Source organism: Lathamus discolor, chromosome 6 (genome assembly GCF_037157495.1).
Source record: "Lathamus discolor isolate bLatDis1 chromosome 6, bLatDis1.hap1, whole genome shotgun sequence".
Classification (NCBI taxonomy): domain Eukaryota; kingdom Metazoa; phylum Chordata; class Aves; order Psittaciformes; family Psittacidae; genus Lathamus; species Lathamus discolor.
The window spans coordinates 76,113,350-76,133,738 of record NC_088889.1 but is presented as its reverse complement, the minus strand read 5'-3'; the positions used below and the strand labels follow the sequence as shown (position 1 = coordinate 76,133,738).

The following is a 20,389-nucleotide window of genomic DNA, read 5'->3' as shown; positions in this document are numbered from 1 at the left end:
TCCCTTCCCAGCCCGGCTCCCCCCCGGCATCGCCCGTAGCAGCCGCTCGGCCCTCACCGCTCCCAGCGGGCTCCTGCCTCTCCTCCTCGCCGCTCGGGTGAAGCCCCCGTCCCGCAGGGGCTGTCACGTCCTTTCCCGTCTGCACCTTGCCTTCTCCTCCCCTTCCCTCGAGGCCGGGCCAAGTGCCGCGGGACCTGCCCCGGGGAACATCCCGCCTCCCTCCGCTCCCCTGGACCTACCAGCACCGCCCCGGCACCGCTCCCGAGCGCCGGCGGCAGGTAAAAGGAAGAGCAGAAAGGTCCGAGAGAAGCACAGCTGTGACCGAAGCCCACAGCCGAAACTGGCGTCAGTGCTGCGGGCTTCGCAGTTCCTGCTACAGGGTCACTCGGGTAAAACAAGCAATCTTCAACTTCCCCTCATCAGCGTTGCCAGACTGCACATTTTGTAGGACAGGAGGAAAAACCCTCCCCTAATCCTGCCATACCCCTTATGTTAACAGGATCGGTTATTTCAGACATGCAAAAACCACATAGTGATTAAAGGAACAGTGATTTTAACTAGTGCCTTTACAGGCAATTAGACGGCATTCAGTCTTTGGAAGATACAGAGCACATCACTCCTAGCCAGCCCAACAGCTCAAAGATCAAACAGAAAATTAATTACTGGCCAGACCCCTGGAAAGGATTCAGCAAGGACTGCCTCACCTGCTAGAGTTTAGGTGCACCCGTTGGCAAGACGAGGTATTTAAATTCTTTAGTCTACTTTAGCCTGAAGGAGTCAATAAGCCCTTGGGGCTTCAGCAGGGATCGTGCCGTTAGACTTTTGGCTGAAAGCATCTAAAATCCGTTAAAATCTAATTTTTGCGGTTAAATTCGTTCTCAGACCTGTCCCTAAGTAACATGTATAAAGCTTCAATTCAAACCCATGCCAGAGCCAGGATTCAGGTTTCATAGCACAAAAGGGGCTCTGTCCCCAAGTGACAATAAGCTCAACAGTGAGCTCTGCAGTCAGTGACCTACTGAATTGCCTGATGGGCACTTGCAGGGGGTTCATCAGTTGGAGTATGAGGGCTCTTGGCATCATTAATATTCCCAGTCCCGTGATTGGAAAGGCTGGGGGGTAGGTGGAGAGGGGAAAGGGGAAAGGGAAGTGGAGTGAGGGAGGAAAGGGGTCGATTAAGCAGCATTCAGTCCTTCCTATGAGTTAGCATTTGAACCTGAGAGTGGGAAAAGACTTGGACGTAAGTTTTTTTCATAATCAAGAAGCCTGTGTATTTTGTCATCACACTAATTGCAGAGCACAGTAGATGTCAGTTTAGCCCCCAAAATGAATGAACACCGGGTTTATTAGCTTTTGCTCTTACAAGAGCAAGTTTCCACCAAAGACACTAAATGAAATTTTGAAGCTGACACACATTTAAAAGCCTTTAGCTACATTTTACATAATGCAATATGCCCTCAATGTGTAAAATCAGTAAACTATAATGTCAGCTTGTTTTTCTCCTGCTTGGAAGTTGTAGAGCTTGCACATGTACAAAGCAAGGGAGGGTGTCATTTTGCATAAACTGATTTTTGAGGCTAGAAAAGAATTTTTATGAGGTTTGATAGTTTCAGTACTGGAATCTTAAGGAGAGTTGTGCCATAATGCAGTTTCAGACCACTAATCAATGTACACATACAGATTCAGAGAAAGCAGCCCAGATAAAGTCAAATAATATGAAAGAATGTTTGTTACACACACACACAGTTGCAATGTTTTATGGGGGGAAGGGGGGGGGAAGGTGGGGGAAGGGGAGGCCCAAACAGCAGTACCACCTAGAAGAGTAACACTTCCAAATATTTTGGAAGATTTACGGTTAGTAAGCCAAACCAGACCAAAAATCCAAATTTACCATTTCTACATAATTCACTGCTGCAAGCATCAATTAGTTAAAGAAAACCTACTTCAAAGTCCCAAGGGCATGAACTTCCAGATGGAATCAATACTGATGAAGAAAAACTTATTTACATTTACAGTGTCAGGTGGTGCTCCATCAAAATTCAGCTGCTGCCCATGGGAATGCCAACTGCCCGAGAAAGCAGACCTTGAAGTTTGATTTAAATAGTATAGCTTAGCACAGATTTAGCTAATCCTACATCTTCTAACATGTCTGACTGCAGAGCTAATAATCGCATCTGATGTAAGAAATAATGCATCAATTAAAAACAAAACAAAAACCCTATACCACCACAAACCAGTAGTACCACTTGCTATTACATCATTCGATTTCTAGTGACTTGGGTCAAAGTTTTTAACCAATAACAAAATACACAACTGTCAGTACCATAAGTGTAAATCAGTATTGTATTCTACAGGTCCAAATGAAAATGTTCTGCAGCCTCTCTATCTAACAGTGGCTAATCTTCAAAGGAGATTTTTCCTCTCTGACTAGCCAAGCAACCATGTGACACAACCTGTGAGGTTCACACTCCAAGCCTCAGGCCTGAAAACAAGATACATGTTCCACATTTCAGTGTAAAGTGTGCATTCACATTTCTGAGATGACCTAGAAACATTGGTAATACTTGGATGTCATCAGCTGGACACACTATTTTGCCCAGATAAGATTCAGTTACTTAAGTAGTTCCTTCATAATAGATGGGAACATAAAACCGGGAATTTTGGCTCTTTTGAGAAAAGCCTCCCTGTTGGGGTGTTAGCTGCACTTGGACACCAGACCACTGGAGGGAAGATACGAACCTCTGAGACTGCCTGCTGACAAACCGGAAAATCACATGCTAACCACAGCAGCAAACAGACACCCTTTGAGAGGCACTAGGACTTGACAAAGGTGGTGTTTGCACACATACATAGCCACAAAACTCAATTTGAATATCCCTACTAAAGTACCAACAGCACCCTTATTAGCATCCAGTAATTATAAGTTAACTTTAGTGCAGGGAAAACTAATTTCCACTTCTGCGTGTTCCTCTCCAAGCCTGTTGGGCAGAGGAGCAACAGCTAAAGGAACCTAAACAAAAAAAAAAAAGGAACTTAAACAAAAGCCTCAAGCTTTTGTTGAGCTCAGGGTTAACGGCTTCAGCAGCTTCCAAATCCACACTATAGTAACTTCAGCACTTCGACTGTACTATGCAGACAGCTTCAGTTTTATTCTCCAAGCTACTTTTAACAGTGAGTGCACATAAAAATGTCTGCAGTAAGGAAGACTAAGTACTGCCATAATATACTTCCTCAGACGTACTACTACAGAAATACTAATAGCAAAATACTTTGGAGCTATAACAATGCAATTATTAACAGCTTGTAGAGACAGACATAGGTAATACTGCTGTGTTGCTTCTGCTTGGGTGAGCACTGGCCCTGTTCAGCATAAACAATTATATTGGCACATCTAGTTTTTCAAGAATTTGATATTATAATTGCCAAATTCATTTGAAAGTACGGTCCAGTTTATTGGGTGAGCAAGAACAGAGCCTGAGTTTTCATGCTGCCAGGACTTGAGTTACCTTGAATGCTGGTTTCCAAACACTTGGGCTTTGAAAAAAAGATGTGATGGGGGCTGTGTAATGTTGCTGTGGGAGTTAATAACTTCAACTTACGTTCTCTCCAAATAAATTCTGTGTGTGACAGAGGTGGGGAGAGAGAGAGAACAGAATGCCCCCAAATACTCCCTCTCTTTCAGAAGTCACTTTGTGAAGATAAATACCCCATGACTGACTGCATCATTGCTCACATTCATGTATCAAAACAAAACTATTGCTCCACATCAATATGGAACTGGTAGAGAAAACAAAACAAAACACCTCTTGACAAATAAATGACTGTCAGCTCCCAGGCACATGTTATCTTACATAAAACCATCTTCTTTCTCAGTTCCCACTTTCTTTCAGTGTCTTTTACACTTTCCCTGATGATTTTCCCCCACACCCCACCGTTCAAAGCCAATGGAATGAAAAGGGTGAATTCTGAAAAAGTTTTGAGCTTTCCAATTGCTCTCAGGTCTCCTCACCCCAAACCTCCCTTCACACGAACCACTTGGACACTTCTGCTGGTGCTGTCTGGGGAGGCTGAGCTTTTCCTGGCTGCAGCTCCCCATTTACTGACACCTTGCCAGGTCAGGAACTCCTTACCCTAGAAGCTGTCTGTGTGCTGGGTGAATGCATGGAGGTGGGCTTCCCTACCTTCACAGAGCAGGGACAGAGTCCAAGCCCCTTCCCAAGGAGGCCAACTTTTAGCTCAAGGTACTGCAACAACTCTTCCAGGCACTAAACATTTGCCATCATCTTTCCCAAGCATGCATCCTCCTCACTATACGTACCTTGCTTAGCATGCCCATTAAAGAAAAAAAAAAAAAAGACTTCTTTCTTTCATCTGCAAGTTGGTAATGTGTGGTAATATGTTTGTGGGAGATTAGAATATGAATGGATTTATTACATGGAACAGAAGTGGCATACCAAGTCCGAAACTGCAAATGATCTCCCAGGATTGCAGTTGGTTGACAGCACTGCTAAATGAATCCAAACCTAAATATTAACACTTTACTGTTTTTCTTTTACTATTCCTTCCTTCTTAGTTGCCAGCTCCCAGTGTTATTTGATCATCATAACAGCTAGTAACAGCTGCCAAATTGTAAAACACTGTTCGACACTATAGCAAAACATTCAAGTATGTAAATCATATCATCTCTCCTAGAGAACAACACAGCAGTGTGGTGTCAAAAGAGGCAATGATAGATTTATTTTTACCCAGAACACTTGGCACTACGTATAAAGAATTACAAGAATAGCCATTCATTGCCAGTAATGGTTCTCCTAGTATTAACAATCAAAAAGAAGTAGCTATAATAGAAAAATTTCCCATTTTAAAAAGGCAGATCTGTCCTGATTAAGTGATCACTATTTGATGAATTCTCTAATGCAATCAGAAAACAGAGAAGAAAATTATGATTCTCCAACCATTTACCCTTCAAATTCATCTTCCTACTGCCGTGACAGGGTGCAGGAAGGAGAAAATTTTAAAACTGAAGCTGTCTGATTATTTTTCATGCAGACAGAATTGAAGCATGATTTGAACTGCTGTGAAATAGCTGAACGAAGCGGTGCAAAAATCCTGTCCTCTCGCCCTTCCTCCAGAGTAATACCTGACCTACTGTTCAGTCAGGCTGTGGCATAGTCTTGGCTTTGCTGGCTCGTGTTGTATTTGGCCACTGAAGCCACTCACCTAAATCTCATATTTAAGCTTTCTATTGTTGTACTTAGGGCAGCTGCCATACTTACTTTAATAAGCTGCTAAAGTCCAACTTTGTGGATCTAAACACGCAAGGCATGATTACAGTAGTCTCCTGTGCATAATTCTGACATAATGATCTTTCATACAACTGTCATCTGGACACCAGAATTCTTGCAACCTCGCTGGGATACAGGCAAGAAATACAGAAATAGAGAAAAAGATTAAGATGTTATTGCAAAAAAATTCAGTTATCCAATGAGGCTTTCGTTAAAGCCTCAAATACCTGCTTCTCCAAAACTGTTCCCAGTATCTCTCACACACATTATGGGCAAAGCTGGGTGCCAGTAAGTACTTGTTGTCTTATGCTCCACTCACTTCATGCTACAAACATTTTAACTTAGCAGTAGTAATACTTGCTGCAGTTTTGGCAGTTGCAGTTATTGCCATTGAATTCTGCCTCAGTTTATAATCTGTAGCTGTCATAACTTACATGATTCAAGAATAGCTTTGACATAATATTTAATATTTCAGTTCCCCACCTCTGGAAGGACTGCCTTTATTAAAGGCACTTTAGTGAATCACTCAAGTTCACATATAAATTAAATGGCCACAGTCTTAGCTAGAAAGGCATCAGTTCCTGTTCCAGAAATTCAGGTATCATATCTTGTCACTTGATACTGCTTGTCTGCAGGAAGAAGTGAACCAGGAAGCTTACCATCTGGAGACCAAATCAGCCCAAGAACTGAAGAGCTGGAACAGTGATAGCAATGTGAAGATTAATATCTATTTACCAAAATGGTGAAACGTTAAGAAAGCACTTCACCAAATCTGCTGGCAGCCTTGAGTGGTTTGGTACGTATGGACGCCAAATGTTCAGGATACTCCTCAGATGAGACGAAACCCATCTTTTCAGACTAATCGTTTGTGACAAGCAGCTCAGTAAACAATTGACCATCCATACAGACAAGCACTAGTGATAAAAGTAAGTGAACTAGAAACCCTCACGTGAGGGTTGAAAGCCCTTTGGGGTGTTAAGAGCTGACTGATCTGCTGTATGCATTGATTCCGTACATCTCGATTGTGTGGGCAGCTCCTCCTGGTCCTGCCCTGCAGCAAAATCATGTGATCTGTGCCATAACCAGCACAGAATTTATAGTCGCTAAAAATAAACTGTTTCTCTGCAAATTCATGGCTCAGCTCTTAAATAACTTCCCAGCATTGTTCACCAAATCGAGATCCTTATGATTATCATAATGTGCATGACCTTGTTAATTGTCACATGGTGGGAGATGTTAGTATCTTCAGATACTTGCAACACTTGGTTTTGGTCCCATATGTTTGTTTAGCAAGTCATGAGTTCCCTTATCAGCTTACATTGCCCACATTTGTGTATCTCAACAGCAGAGCCATCTGACCCAGCTTGCTTGATAGCTTTTAGTGCTTCAGAGGAACCTGGCAATGTTGGGTTACTAATCTGTTATTACCAGAAGCTGCTTTCACCTCTGTAGCACTAGTTCTGTTATACAAGAATGGTGCGAAAGCTTGTTCATTAGCCACCTTTCCAGTGTCTCTGCATGAACGGTTAGCAAGAACATCTATGCTAAAGCTGGAAATGACTCTGCCTACCTGCAGGACAGGCAAAGCTATCAGCACATTGAACATCAAAGTTTCTTTAATCAGCATGTGACTGACACTACTTTATTTGCCCAGCAATTTTTATTCATTAAATCAAATTTAAATTAGTTTGCAAAAGCAAGTATAGCCAAGACATTTACCACAAGCTTGCCTTATTTTAGAGGAACCAGGCAGTGGGCTATTTCTTAACGACTTTTACAGGACAAGATCTGTTGATCTCCAATCTCTGCATGAAAAGGGAAATGAACTCATTCAGCAAACATATTATTTTGACAAATGTTAGAGCCTTCCCTGTAAGAAAAATGCTTACTGCTTCTGGAGAGGACTTCTCAGCCATTGAGGAATGCCTTAAGAGTTTCACTTGCTTTCTACCAAGAAAGAATCATACTAGTATGATTAAATAAAAATTATAGATATCTTAATTTCAAATAAGTATTTGTACAAGTTGTTTATGTCTGTAATAAGAATATTTTTATCTTCATTCTTGAAGCAAGGGAATTCCTGATTTTTTTTTTTTTGCTATTATTGGCATGTAGCAATTGTAGTGCTTTGAGAGATGCTTCTCAGAATAATTTCCCAGATAGATATAATTCTAATTCATTGCTTTAAAATTAAGTATAAAACGGCAAACAATTTTACCTCAATAGTTTTACAAGTAGTACCAAATGATTCATATCCTAGCAAAAGAAACTCAGCTTCCTCAAAGCAAGGGAACCAAGCAAATTGAAATAACTACAAAATCAGTATCCAAGAGGAGTGATTATGTGCACTGAGCTACAAATATGTGCTGGTTTACATATTGCACAGCTAGGCAGCTTTAGAACATACACACACAAAATATCCTCATCTTTAAATATTTGTCTCAAGGATTCAGAACTAATGAGATTGTCCACAAGATGGCACACATTGTGCCCAAAAAGAATTTACACAGGAAAATGCGTTGTGACCTCTACCGGACAAAAAAGCTTCAATGTAATTATCTTTCTTCGTTTCATTTTCCTTCTAGACAAGCACAGAAGAAAATCTGTAATTATTTTCATTATATGCTTACATAACCTAAATCTCTGCATGCCTCAGAGGAAGGGAGAGACTGCAGTTTGCACAGAAAACTGGGAATATCTGTCATCCAGGGGAAACAGTTTTTCCCTTTGAAATTTCAGGTGGCTGTAACCAAGCTAAGTCATACAGAAAAGGAAAAAGCATTGCAGGGAGAAGGATTATAGCCTTACCAAATATCTACTTTGGCCACTGTCTATCTCATTGCCTAGGAGATGCAGCAAGAGTGGGAAGAGAAAGAACCTAGGGTTTTGAAAGGACTGACCAACCCTAAAAACCTCAGAATGTAGACAACAATGCTTCATAGGAGGATAAAACAAAGAACAGTCTAGAATAATTTATCTCTATATACCCCCCCCCCAAAAAAAAAGAAAAAAAAAGCAAGCATCAAATTCTCAGAGCTCTCCACAGGTTTGTTCGGACCAAAAAAAAAAAAACAGGAAGCAAAATATACCCTACCTATCCAACTGCCACTGATGCTGCTGGAAATAGAAGCAGTAAATAAATACAAGTGACCTCGTGGATCTCAGTTATGTTGGACTATACTTTCTGAGATAAAGTTTGCACAGGGAGGTAATATTCTTCTGTTAGACTCACCAGTGAAGCTGACTTTCAAGTCTACATGCTTGTCTTCAGATGAGGTCCTACGTACCTAAAGTCACTTCATGTCAGTCAGCCTAATAGAAGGACTTACCACACTGCAGACTTGACCTTGTTTCCATCTGTCATAACCTCAGCACTACTATTAGAGACAGCATTGCACTTTTTTTTTTTTAATGGAACCACTACCATTTAGGACAGTTTCAAAGCCACAGCTAAGGCTGACAATCATATGGCTGTGTCCTCCTGGGCCAGGTTGGAGAGCAAAAAGGACCTGGAGCTATCTAGGCTCTCATGCAGAGTAGTGCTTCCCAGCTAAACTCGGCAACACTGGCACCAAGCAGCTGAAGCATAAATATTCTGACAGATACACTCGCCAAGTTGCCAAAGTCTTGCAGGTTTGCTGTTACTACAGTGTATTTTCCACTCTTTTCTTACAGTGATTAAGCAATAGTCAACCCCCCTTATCATTCATCCTCCAGCCTTCCTCAGCTGGCTGATACTTAGATACATCTTCAACAAAATTTAAAGAAATAAATTACTTGAACATATTCAACTAGCTTGAAGCCAAAACTCCCCTAAAACACATGAAATATTAATCTGAAGAGTGAGATTAATTTTAAGATGGTTGAGTCCTGATGGACTTGTGCAAAGCATTTGACACTGTCCCACATGACATCCTTCTCTCTAAATTGGAGAGATATCAATTTGATGGATGGACCACTCGGTGGATAAAGAACTGGCTGGATGGCCGCACACAAAGAGTTGTGGTCAATGGCTCAATGTCTGGCTGGAGACCGGTAACGAGTGGTGTCCCTCAGGGATCAGTGTTGGGACTGGTCTTGTTCAACATTTTTGTCGGTGACATGGACAGTGGGATTGAGCTTGCCCTCAGCAAGTTTGCTGATGACACCAAGCTGTGTGGTCCGGTGCATATGCTGGAGGGAAGGGATGCCATCCAGAGGGACCTTGACACGCTTGTAAGGTGGGCTGATGACAACCTTATGAAGTTCAACCACGACAAGTGCAGGGTCCTACACCTGGGTCGGAGCAATCCCAGGCACGGCTACAGGTTGGGCAAAGAAGAGATTCAGGGCGGCCCTGCAGAGAAGGACTTGGGGGTGCTGGTCGATGAGAAAATGAACATGGGCCGGCAGTGTGCGCTCGCAGCCCAGAAAGCCAACTGTATCCTGGGCTGCATCAAAAGGAGCATGACCAGCAGGTCAAAGGAGGTGATCCTGCCCCTCTACTCTGCTCTTGTGAGACCTCACCTGGAGTATTGTGTGCAGTTCTGGTGTCCTCAACATAAAAAGGACATGGAACTGTTGGAACAAGTCCAGAGGAGGGCCACGAGGATGATCAGGGGACTGGAGCACCTCCCGTATGAAGATAGGCTGAGGAAGTTGAGGCTTTTCAGTCTGGAGAAGAGAAGGCTGCATGGAGACTTCATAGCAGCCTTCCAGTATCTGAAGGGGGCCTATAGGGATGCTGGGGAGGGACTCTTTGTCAGGGACTGTAGTGACAGGACAAGGGGTAATGGGTTAAAACTTAAACAGGGGAAGTTTAGATTGGATATAAGGAGGAAATTCTTTCCTGTTAGGGTGGTGAGACACTGGAATCGGTTGCCCAGGGAGGTTGTGAATGCTCCATCCCTGGCAGTGTTCAAGGCCAGGTTGGATGAAGCCTTGTGTTGGATGGTTTAGTGAGAGGTGTCCCTGTCCATGGCAGGGGGGTTGGAACTAGATGATCTTGAGGTCCTTTCCAACCCTAACCATTCTATGATTCTATGTCCAAGTTGATCCAAATCCCATTTTTACTTTTGCTGGTAGAAATGAAGAACCTTCTAGTAGCACATTTGATATGAAACATTCTCCTTGTGAATTATGCAAAAATAACAAGCACCCATCCTTTACCTCCCACAGTTGATTCCACCACTCACAGCTGTTCAGTGCAGCTATTCAAGTCCTACAGTGAAGCACAACACTACCCAGCCACGCTTTTTTTGCCTGAAAGGCCAGATGTGGATTCCAGCCCTGGTGATTCCAGCCTAACAAAAGTCCTACAATGTCTTTTTTTTTTCTTCCTCCAGATTGACACTGCTGTTACTGGAAATTGGCATTAGCCCAAATCAAGACCATTGGACAGGTTTTCCTAACTTTCAAGCAGCATGAAGAGAATTAGTGTAATTAATTATCATTGATGGCTCCTCAGAAACTGAACTAAGTGGTTTCTGTCCTGTAGGCAAACTTTCAAGGGAGTAAGAAACTACTGCTAGAACAGGCCATTCTATTAGAAGTCTCAGAGGCCAACAATGGATTTGATGTATCGCTCATGAGATTTCCAGCTATGTATACGTGAAGTGACTAAACTCTTCAGAATTATGAAAACAGTGATTATAACAGGTATGATAAGTGATAAGTACACCTCCACTCCCACAGGACAAGATCCTTTTCCAATAATGACGTAACATTGTTGTTCACTCCTAGTCATTCACAGAAGAGACTGAAAAATTGCTGGTGTGTTGATGGACACCTAGATCGGAAGTCAAGGGTTATTCTGTGCCAAGCACTGCTTCCCGAAGTAGAAGACTTGAGAAGAAACCCACTGGGCAACAAGGCTGTTCAGAGTCAAAGGGTAAGTTTCCAGTAACACCAACAAGGGTGGCTCTCAACTCAGAAGTTACAAGGGACAGACATATAGTCAGAGCTCTGAGCTAGCTAATAGTGAGTGTGAGCAAAAAAGACACTTGGAAGACATTTATTTTAAGCTTAACAGCTCTACAGAACTTGTGAAAGTGCCCAGCAGTGCTATAGGAGAAACAGATATTCAGTAAAGGCACTTTTTTGACATTTAAACTAAAAAGACTGTGGAAGCCTGGAGCTAAATTTCATCTCACACAAGTTTAGGGCTCTTTGTAAGAGTGAAACGATATTATTGCTTATCACTCATTCCAACTTCTACTTTGCATCCCTATGCTTTATTCCATCTAGAAAGTTCTCTTAAGCATACATCAGGTCTGCTTACAGGCTTGGGGAAAAAAGGAACAACTGAAAACTCCCAATACCAAGTACTTAAAAATAAGAAAACTACTTGAAGGGACAGCTGATAGGTAAAATAAAACACAGTTAGTATATGCACGTTTAGCTTCCTGCTTCCTTTACTGAATGGCTCAATAACAGAGCAAGTAATTCCACTGCGCAGTACTATCACTGACAAAGCAAGATTACCTGCCTTTACTTAGAGAGCCCAGAAAGCTGACCTCCAGCTCCAGCAAAGTACATGGGGAAGCCAAGTCCACAGATGCAAGTCAAAGTGAATCAATAAGAGAAGAACATGGAAGTTCTTCTGTTGCAGGTTATTATTAGGGGACTGTGTTTTCAGCAAGTGTAATGGACAGTTGTGGAGGCGTGGCTAACAGAGAAAGGTCATGTTCCCATCAACAAGCTGAAATAGAACATTTGTTTAGAGAATGGTGCAGACTTACTAGCACCAGATAATGAGGAACTGAGGGACATCTGGAGGGAAGTGCCATGCTCTGGCCAATTACAGACAAGGACACTAACTAATAAACAAGATAAGCACATAAAAATAGAGGAGATAAAAGTACACAGTTTATCCACAAAAATAATGAGCTTACGCAATGCCTTACTTATGCCAGAACCAATCAAGCACCTAGTATTTGCATATTCGTGTATTACTGTTGCTGTATTAACCAGAGGTAGAAGCCCAATAAACGAATCACGCTTATGGGTCACAATAGTCATGTCTTGATTCCTCCCTGCTGCGACAAATTGGCGTTCGAACAAGGACCCTCTTGCTGTTGCTTGACTGAGCGAAGAAGACAGCTGGAATAGGAGGGGAGCGGACAGATTGGAACAGGGACCCAGGTACCTTTAAAGGCTGGGATGGCAGCAGGGATTGGGAAAGCTCCGAAGAAAGCAGCCTTCGGAAAGCTAAGAACGCTTTGCTGCTGGCAGCATTGGTTCTGAGAGCCTGAGCAAGATTCTCCTTGTCTCACCACCCATATTTCATCTGCCTCCCGGTGAGCTGCACTGGTGCCAACACCTTATGTGTTGAATTATAATGGATAGAGAGGCAGCATATGATTTATTTAAGTGCTTCTTAGAGAAGCGGGGAGTGGGTAAGGAATTGGACTTAACGAAGGGATTAAAGGCTGTTAGAATACGCGAGAGAGTTAGGTTGTTTCCGAGATCCTAACGATGTATTTGATCTACCCGAATGGAGGAAGTTTGGGGATGAGCTTTGGAATAAAGTAATTGATGATAACAAGCAAGCGAAAAAATGTGCTAAAGACTGGAGGTCAGTTATTAATTGCCTACATAAGTATGCAGCTGAGCGGAAGGTCGTGGCTGCAGCTCAGGAGAAACTTTCAGCCCTTTCTTCTCCAGCTCCTCCAGCCAGTCCGACTCACTATCAGGTTGGCAAGGATTACGTTTCTGATCCGCCCGTAACATCAACAGTCAACCTTGATATAAAGATAGACCCATCCGCACCCCCGGCAGAATCCTCGGAAGAGGGGTTAACTCCATCGGAGGAGGAGACCCTGGAAGAGGAAGCTGCTCACTATCAGAATAGTGGAGTATTTTTATCTGCACAGCCGTCTTGTTCGACTGATAAAGACCGTGCAGATCATGTAAAGAAAAAAGGGGAGCAAGAAGGTCGTTGTAAGGAAAGGGTTAAATCGCAAGAAGATCCTTGTAAGGAAAGGGTAAAGTCACAGAGCAGGGATAGACAAATGCGAATCCAGGTGATAGATTGGAAATCTATTCAGAGAGAGGCTCTGTCAAACAATGATTTTGATTGTTTGCAGGAAAAGATTCTCGCCTTTCCTGTTAAGTACCAGATTAACCCTCAAGGTCAGGCAGTAAATGCTGAAATGTCTCCCTTAAACTGAAATTGCTATCTCAGTTAAGGCAAACTGTTTCTTCTACAGGCATTCAGTTTGAACCCACTAGGCAAATGTTGTCATATATTTGGGGAACAGATTTGCTGTTAATCGAGGATATTAAAAGTATTGTGAAATTAATCCTCACCCCTTTGCAGTTGTTGTTATGGAACATGTATTGGCAGGAAGCCTGTCAAGAGGCGGTTGCAGTTCAGCGAGGCCAGGGAGATCCCCTGATTGGGGTGCAATTACAACACCTGATGGGAATTGGGCAGTTCTCCACTAAGGAGGCTCAAGTCCAGCTAGGTCCAGAATTGTTAAAAGAATCTATGAGACTAGCCTTACGAGCTCTATCACAGATTAAAGATACTAGTGCAGCTCCTGCCTACTTGAAAGTGACACAGAAAAAGGACGAGCCCTTCAGTACCTTTGTGGTTAGGGTAGCTGATGCTATAAGGAAGTCAGGTACTCCAGAATACATGCATGGTATTTTACTGCATCAGTGTGCAATACAGAACTGTAATGATGCTGTAAGGCAGATACTTGTTCAGTTACCTGCGAATGCCACTGTAGAAGAGATGTTAGAACGCATGACACGGGTACCTATGGGGCATCAGGCAATGTTGGTTGAGGCAGTAAAAGCAGTGGGAGAGGCAATTAAAAGAAAAACAAACAAAAAAAAAAAACAAACAAAAAACAAAAGTCAGTCACAAGTATTAGCAGCCTTGGCACCTTTGCAAGCCACCAGTATGGTCAAAGGTCCTCGATGTTTTAGATGTGGTCAAAATGGGCACATGAGAAAAGATTGCCACCACTCGGTTTGGTGCCCTAATTGTCAAATGGACAACCATTGTGCTGCTACCTGTCGACGTAAACAGAACCGGCTGGGAAACAGGGAGTGGAGCGCCAAGACCCGTCGCGCAATGATCCCAAGTACGGGTCCTACAGCCCCCGCGCCTCAACATGTGTACGCAGCAAGTCAAACTCCATTGCCTTGCAACCAGCCACACCTGTCAGCCTCGGAATGGACTTGGCAACTGCAATAGACACTACCTTATATGATAAGACTGTGTCGTTGCTCTCTACTGGAATATATGCTCCTTTGACTTTAAATAATAAGCCTGTGGGAGCCTTGCTACTGGGGAGATCATCATCCGCGTTGAAAGGACTATTCATTGCTCCAGGTGTCATCGATGCTGATTATATGGGTGAAATTAAGATTATGGCAAAGACTGACTATCCTCCACTGCATATACCAAAAGGCACACGCATAGCACAACTTGTGCCCATTTCGCAGTTAATATCAGGAGCACATCAAACCGTTTGTGCCACCGGTGGTTTTGGATCTACTGGAGGACTCGCCCTATTTTCTCTACCTATGGCAACCCGCCCAGAGATTACAGCAATATTAACTTGGGGAAATCACTCCATAACTTTGTCTGCATTGCTTGACTCTGGTGCCCATATTACCATAGTTTCTCTAAGTGGCCATCCGCTTGGCCATTAAAAGAAACATTCAGACATAATAGATGTTCAAGAGCGGATTTCCTTAACATTGTATACGTTAAATTATTTATGCATTTTTGGTGATGAACAAACTCCAGCAGTTGTTAAGCACTTTGTACAAACAGAAGCGCAAAAGATAAAACCTTCTTTTAAGGCGTGCTATCAAGATCCTAATACAGATTTGTGGCAGGGACCAGCAGAAGTAATATATCTGGGCCACGGTTACGCCTGTGTTTCTGCTCCCGCAGGACCCTTGTGGGTACCATCCAAGTGGCTAACACCGGCTGCTGCAGAAGCTCCAGTGACGGCATCTCCAAGCTAGTGTATGGACCCTGACTCGCAGGCCCGGGAGGAGCGTCGCCTGTGCCAAGCACTACAGCCACTGATAGAAGAACTTAACTCCTTAATCAACACAGAGCTTTCGTTGAGCATGGTCGCCCTCCTAGATCCGGTCCATGGCCACAGACATATAGTGGTACAACCAAGACTGGAGATACAAGTGCTTCGAGAACCCTGCAGTTTTTGTCATCATTGTGACCCTACAGTAGAGTTCTATTGTGGTGGTTGTCAGTCTATAAGGTATCTTCGCCAGAGCTGGCTAAAACAAAAGACCTTTTGTGTAGCTTGTCGGAACAAATTTTATCGCAAAAGTGACCCGCTTATAGCGCTTCGGAAATATTTAGCTGATTTTAGAAGTACGGATTTTGAATTACTCGAGTTATTTAAAAATTGATGTTCACTTCATAGAGCTGCATATACGTTTGGTTTACAAGCTGCTTCGCCGTTATAGGACTCATAGGGGGCTTGTTGCTTTGTTGTGCTTTGCAATGTTCTGCTTGTTTACAATGACTCCTGACTCAGTCCTTATTCCTTCATAAAGAAAAAGGGGGAATTGTGGAGACGTGGATAACAGAGAAAGGTCACATTCCCATCAATGAGCTGAAATAGAACATTTGTTTAGAGAATGGTGCAGACTTACTAGCACCAGATAATGAGGAACTGAGGGACATCTGGAGGGAAGTGCCATGTTCTGGCCAATTACAGACAAGGACACTAACTAATAAACAAGATAAGCACATAAAAATAGAGGAGATAAAAGTACACAGTTTATCCACAAAAATAATGAGCTTACGCAATGCCTTACTTATGCCAGAACCAATCAAGCACCTAGTATTTGCATATTCGTGTATTACTGTTGCTGTATTAACCAGAGGTAGAAGCCCAATAAACGAATCACGCTTATGGGTCACAATAGTCATGTCTTGATTCCTCCCTGCTGCGACAGACAGTCAATTATTTAATAGTGTGTTTCATGACAAACAAAAGGGGAAAAAAGATCAACCTAAAAACATCACCCAGGTGCAGAGGTGGAAGTTACACAAATCATTATCTGAAAAATAAAAAAACCCAACCCACTCTACCCTCAAGTCTCCCAACGACTTTAGAGCACACACAAACGTATATAAAAATACATAATCTGCATTAATTACTCCAGTTCTAAGGTGGGAGCTACATGTTTGCATAATGTCTCCTCCCTGTTTCAAACAGATTTACACAGTGTGCAATGGAAAGCTCCTATCAGAAAAATCTTTTACTTGGGCACACAGCTCTTTTTGGCATCCCATCTTATTTGAAGTTTTTCTGTTCCATGAGACTATTGTTGCCAGCAGTATTGATACACTGTCTATCAAGAGCATAACAAGAACTTGAAAAATCAGATTAAAAGTTTCTCTAACAAACCAAGTATTTTAGTTTCTCTTCTATAAATCAGTAGGTGTGGATGTATATCTGCCTACAATATTTTTAACGTGTCTACTTTTTAGATAAGGGAAACTGAGTGGTAACAAATCACTTGTTTCTCTCTTAGAAAAAGAGAAACTGTAAAAAGGATGTTAAGATATATGTTAAGACATTCTGGTTGAGGGTTATATTCAGTAAAACAGAACCCTGCTACTTACCTCCATATTCCCTCTGAGCTCTCATGAAACAGGACAGCCTCTGTCTATTAAGGAGACACACAGAAACAGCTTTCTAGATGTTTGCTGTCTTCCTGGTTGTTTCTTCTATGCTGTTATACAGACTGCACACCTTTTGTTGTCTTTTATGGCATATGTCAGAGCACATTTCTGCTGTGACATACTGTAGTTTAGTTACTGTAGTGCCAGACCATTGGATAAGTAACCGAAGGAGCTGTGTTAGTCAAAAAGCCAAGTGACCACATTGTCGCCAGAATGCACGTCAGTTGGGAAGTTGCCTGCCTGTTTCACACAAAAAACAGACTCACTCAGCGCCAGAGGCTAGATTGCTCATTCCCCTGTCCTCTCATTACGCTGTAGCCTGCATGCCAGTAAGGAAGCATATTATGGCCAAACTACCAGCTATTCAGGAACTGTCAAGCCCTACAAGGCTACAAGGTCATGCAGCACAGAGGGACTGGTTTGCCTGGTCTTTGTCCATGCAGCAAGAAGTATTTTTAACTCTGCAAGATTGTAAACAAGACAGATGCACCTGCAGCCTGAGCTGGAAAGCTAACTGAGCATTTTTACCTTCCTTGCCAAAAGAAAAAACACAAAACAAACCAACCCCAACACCTTCAACCTGTTACATTCAATGTATCTATAAGGTGCTATAATATAAATAGATTTGTCTCTGTTGAAGAGCAGTCACTACATGATTTAGGACCAAAAGCACATATAGAGCTGTAGCTTCTCCTGCCCATTTTGTTTTGCACTGTTTGCCAAATAACGGCAGTGCTGCACTCAGTAAGCAAAGCTCCTTTATGCCCTATTGCCTGTTTTAAGCTCAGCTCCACTTTCTAGCACAGAGTTTTCTTCAAACTGGGTGTTTCTGCTTAGGTGGAAAATGAGATTCCTTTGCCCAAGATCCAGGTTTTTTAGGCAGTTTAACTAAAAAAAAAAAAAAAAAACAAACAAATTAAAAAAAAAAAACCCACAACAAAAAAAACCCCTCCATTTTATGCTATCTTTACAAGTAACTCTGCAGTTATCTTTGTATTTTAGATGCAACTTCCCAAAGAAAAGACATGCAAAATGCTAACTATAGATAGCTGCAAGAGCTCTTTGTAGCTACCCATATCTACTAGCTTCCTAGAGAAGTGTTCTTCCCCATATCATCTCTCCCCCTTTTGTTTTTTAATTTTAAAACTTTTGCAAATAGAGTATTTCCAGATGATAAATGCTATTTCCTATGTGTAAGCTCAGTTATCTTTTTCTTCCACCTCTAGAAGGATGGCAGAACTACCATCACCCTCTTTTCCTTTAGCTCTTTTAATAACTAGACACAAGTACACAGCAGCTACTAGTAACTAAAGTATAACAGTAAGAAGTGATTTCTACTTCATCCTTTGCTTCCACCATGTTCTAGATATTATTGCCACTCCTGACAAGACTTTTAATCAACTCCTGATGCTTCAGTCATGTTTCCTCCTCCACCTTGTGCTCTATTCCATCCAACTTCTGCAACCCCAGTAGCTTTTCTCTGACCTCTGTCCCATGGCTTACAGCCCTTGCTGGCTGCAGGGCCCACAGCAGGAGAGCTGTGGGAGCCAAGGGTGGGACAGACTTGTATAGACCCATTACACAGAGCCTGCCTGAAACTCCACAAGGGACTGTTGTTTCTTCAAACCATTACATGTGTGTTCAGAGGTGAATTTATAATTTCAGGGATCCCTGCTGACAACAAGATTTTTGCAGGTTGCAAGTTAAAAAACCTATCTGCAGGAAATTAACGTGCAGCTCTTGAACAGGAATTACTCTGAGAATTTCTCAATCATCTCTCTCAAAAAGACTAAATGCAAAGTTTAATACCTGTTTTAAGATCATGAAAGAATAAATAAAACCAAAAAAAAGAAAAAAGGTAACCACATGGAGACATTCTAGATCATCAGTAATACAGAACATTATCCTCCTAGGCAATGAAAGTGTCTGGAACTCATCAGCTGCCTCTAAATAATTCAGAATGCTGTTTGACTACATCTAAGCTCAGTGTCAACTTGTAGTTTTGCTTTTCTCGAGTAAGATATAACTGAGCATTGATTAATTCAGTGATTAATTTCAAGTAGAAATAAACAGCTTGAAGGGGGATGTAACATAGTCAAAAGTGGGTTTAAGCATGATAGTATCCAGTCATTTACCAGCGACATTCAATTTCAGTTCCTTAAGTTTTTACTTAGATTCATCCAAAATCTTCCTCCATCTTTCTCTTTAGAAACCTGCAGGGTAATCTGGACACTGTAGCCACAGATACAGCAATTTGAAGAAACTTTATTGTAAAGGGATATTACAAATGCATACTCTTCTAAACTAAACTCTTCCTGAACAAAAAAAAAAGAAGTTTCACCAGTATTTTGAACTTTAAAATTCCTACAGATTTACCAAGCAACAGTAGAAGATGAAAGAGAATTTACTCATTAAAGTGAGCATGATAAAAGATGTTCATCAAAAAGGCAAGTTTTAGCCAAGAAGGTATAAGAAAGCAGTAAGAAAATTCAGAACCAGCAATACTTAACTTTGCCTCTACAGTACACACATTATTTTGCAGTTTAGGAGAGAATTTGCTTATCGCACACAGATGGATGCTTACTGAAGTCACGCCACAGTAAACAGAGTGGATGAAGCCCATGCATCAAAAGTAACAGAAATAGCATTTCACCTCAGATCTTACTATAAGCAAGCTTTGCAGTCCAGGGGCAAGTCCTCAAACAAATGACTACCGGAGATATATTCTGAGTCACAAAAAGAGAACACAGCATTCTGACAGAATTTGGTCATACTTCCACAAAGAATGGCAGCATAAAAATACCTTCTTAGATTCTTAAAGGATGGGACATAAATACTTTCTTCATAGCCTTCATCAACTTTACAGTGCCACTGAGAAGCCTCCCCAGTCACAATTCTTTTGTACATATAATACACACCCCCCAGTTCTCACCACCAGTTCCTACATGCATGTAACACTCACCCTGTATCCCAGCCTAGAACACTGAAGACTGTTCTGCCACCTCCAAGACAAACCCCTTGACTTCTCAGAAAGCTGCTGGGCTGGGCAGCTCTTTAGAGTGGATGACATAATAGTTTGCAGCTGAAAGGATCCCTTTGGAACAAGCTGTTTTTTTCAGATCTGTATACAGCCTATTTCCTCTGATCCAGCCCATCTGGAAAAGAAGAGATAATACAAAATTTCACTTTACTCTCCCATGAATTGCCTGAGTTATTGAAGTCCTGGACATAGCAAAAAATGGACTGCGTAATTTTAGCTGTTAGGATTGCTTATTTTAAAATATTGTCCTTTTAATCACAGGAAGAACTAGGGGGAAGAGTTGAGAGTTGAAAGCAGATGTGTTTATTAGTTTTCTTTCTAGGACATATAATTCCCCATCAAACATACCTGGATAATGCCTTGCAGGCAGTAGCACCAAGACACATACCAAGCTTTGTA

The 20,389-nt window shown here is 42.0% G+C and overlaps 1 protein-coding gene across 3 annotated transcripts in view; it reads right to left on the bottom strand.

Moving 5' to 3' along the window:
* The window catches only part of LITAF (lipopolysaccharide induced TNF factor), a 35,003-nt gene extending 14,996 nt beyond the window's left edge, over positions 1–20,007 (bottom strand). Inside the window, exon 1 of one of the 3 annotated variants that reach the window (XM_065683815.1) lies at positions 19,913–20,007. The gene's annotated coding sequence lies outside the window, so the exon portion shown is untranslated. Of the gene's footprint in view, positions 1–57; positions 210–239; positions 387–19,912 lie in introns of those variants that run through there. The other 2 variants (XM_065683814.1, XM_065683813.1) reach the window with 2 other exon arrangements.
* Positions 20,008–20,389: the final 382 nt, after the last annotated feature.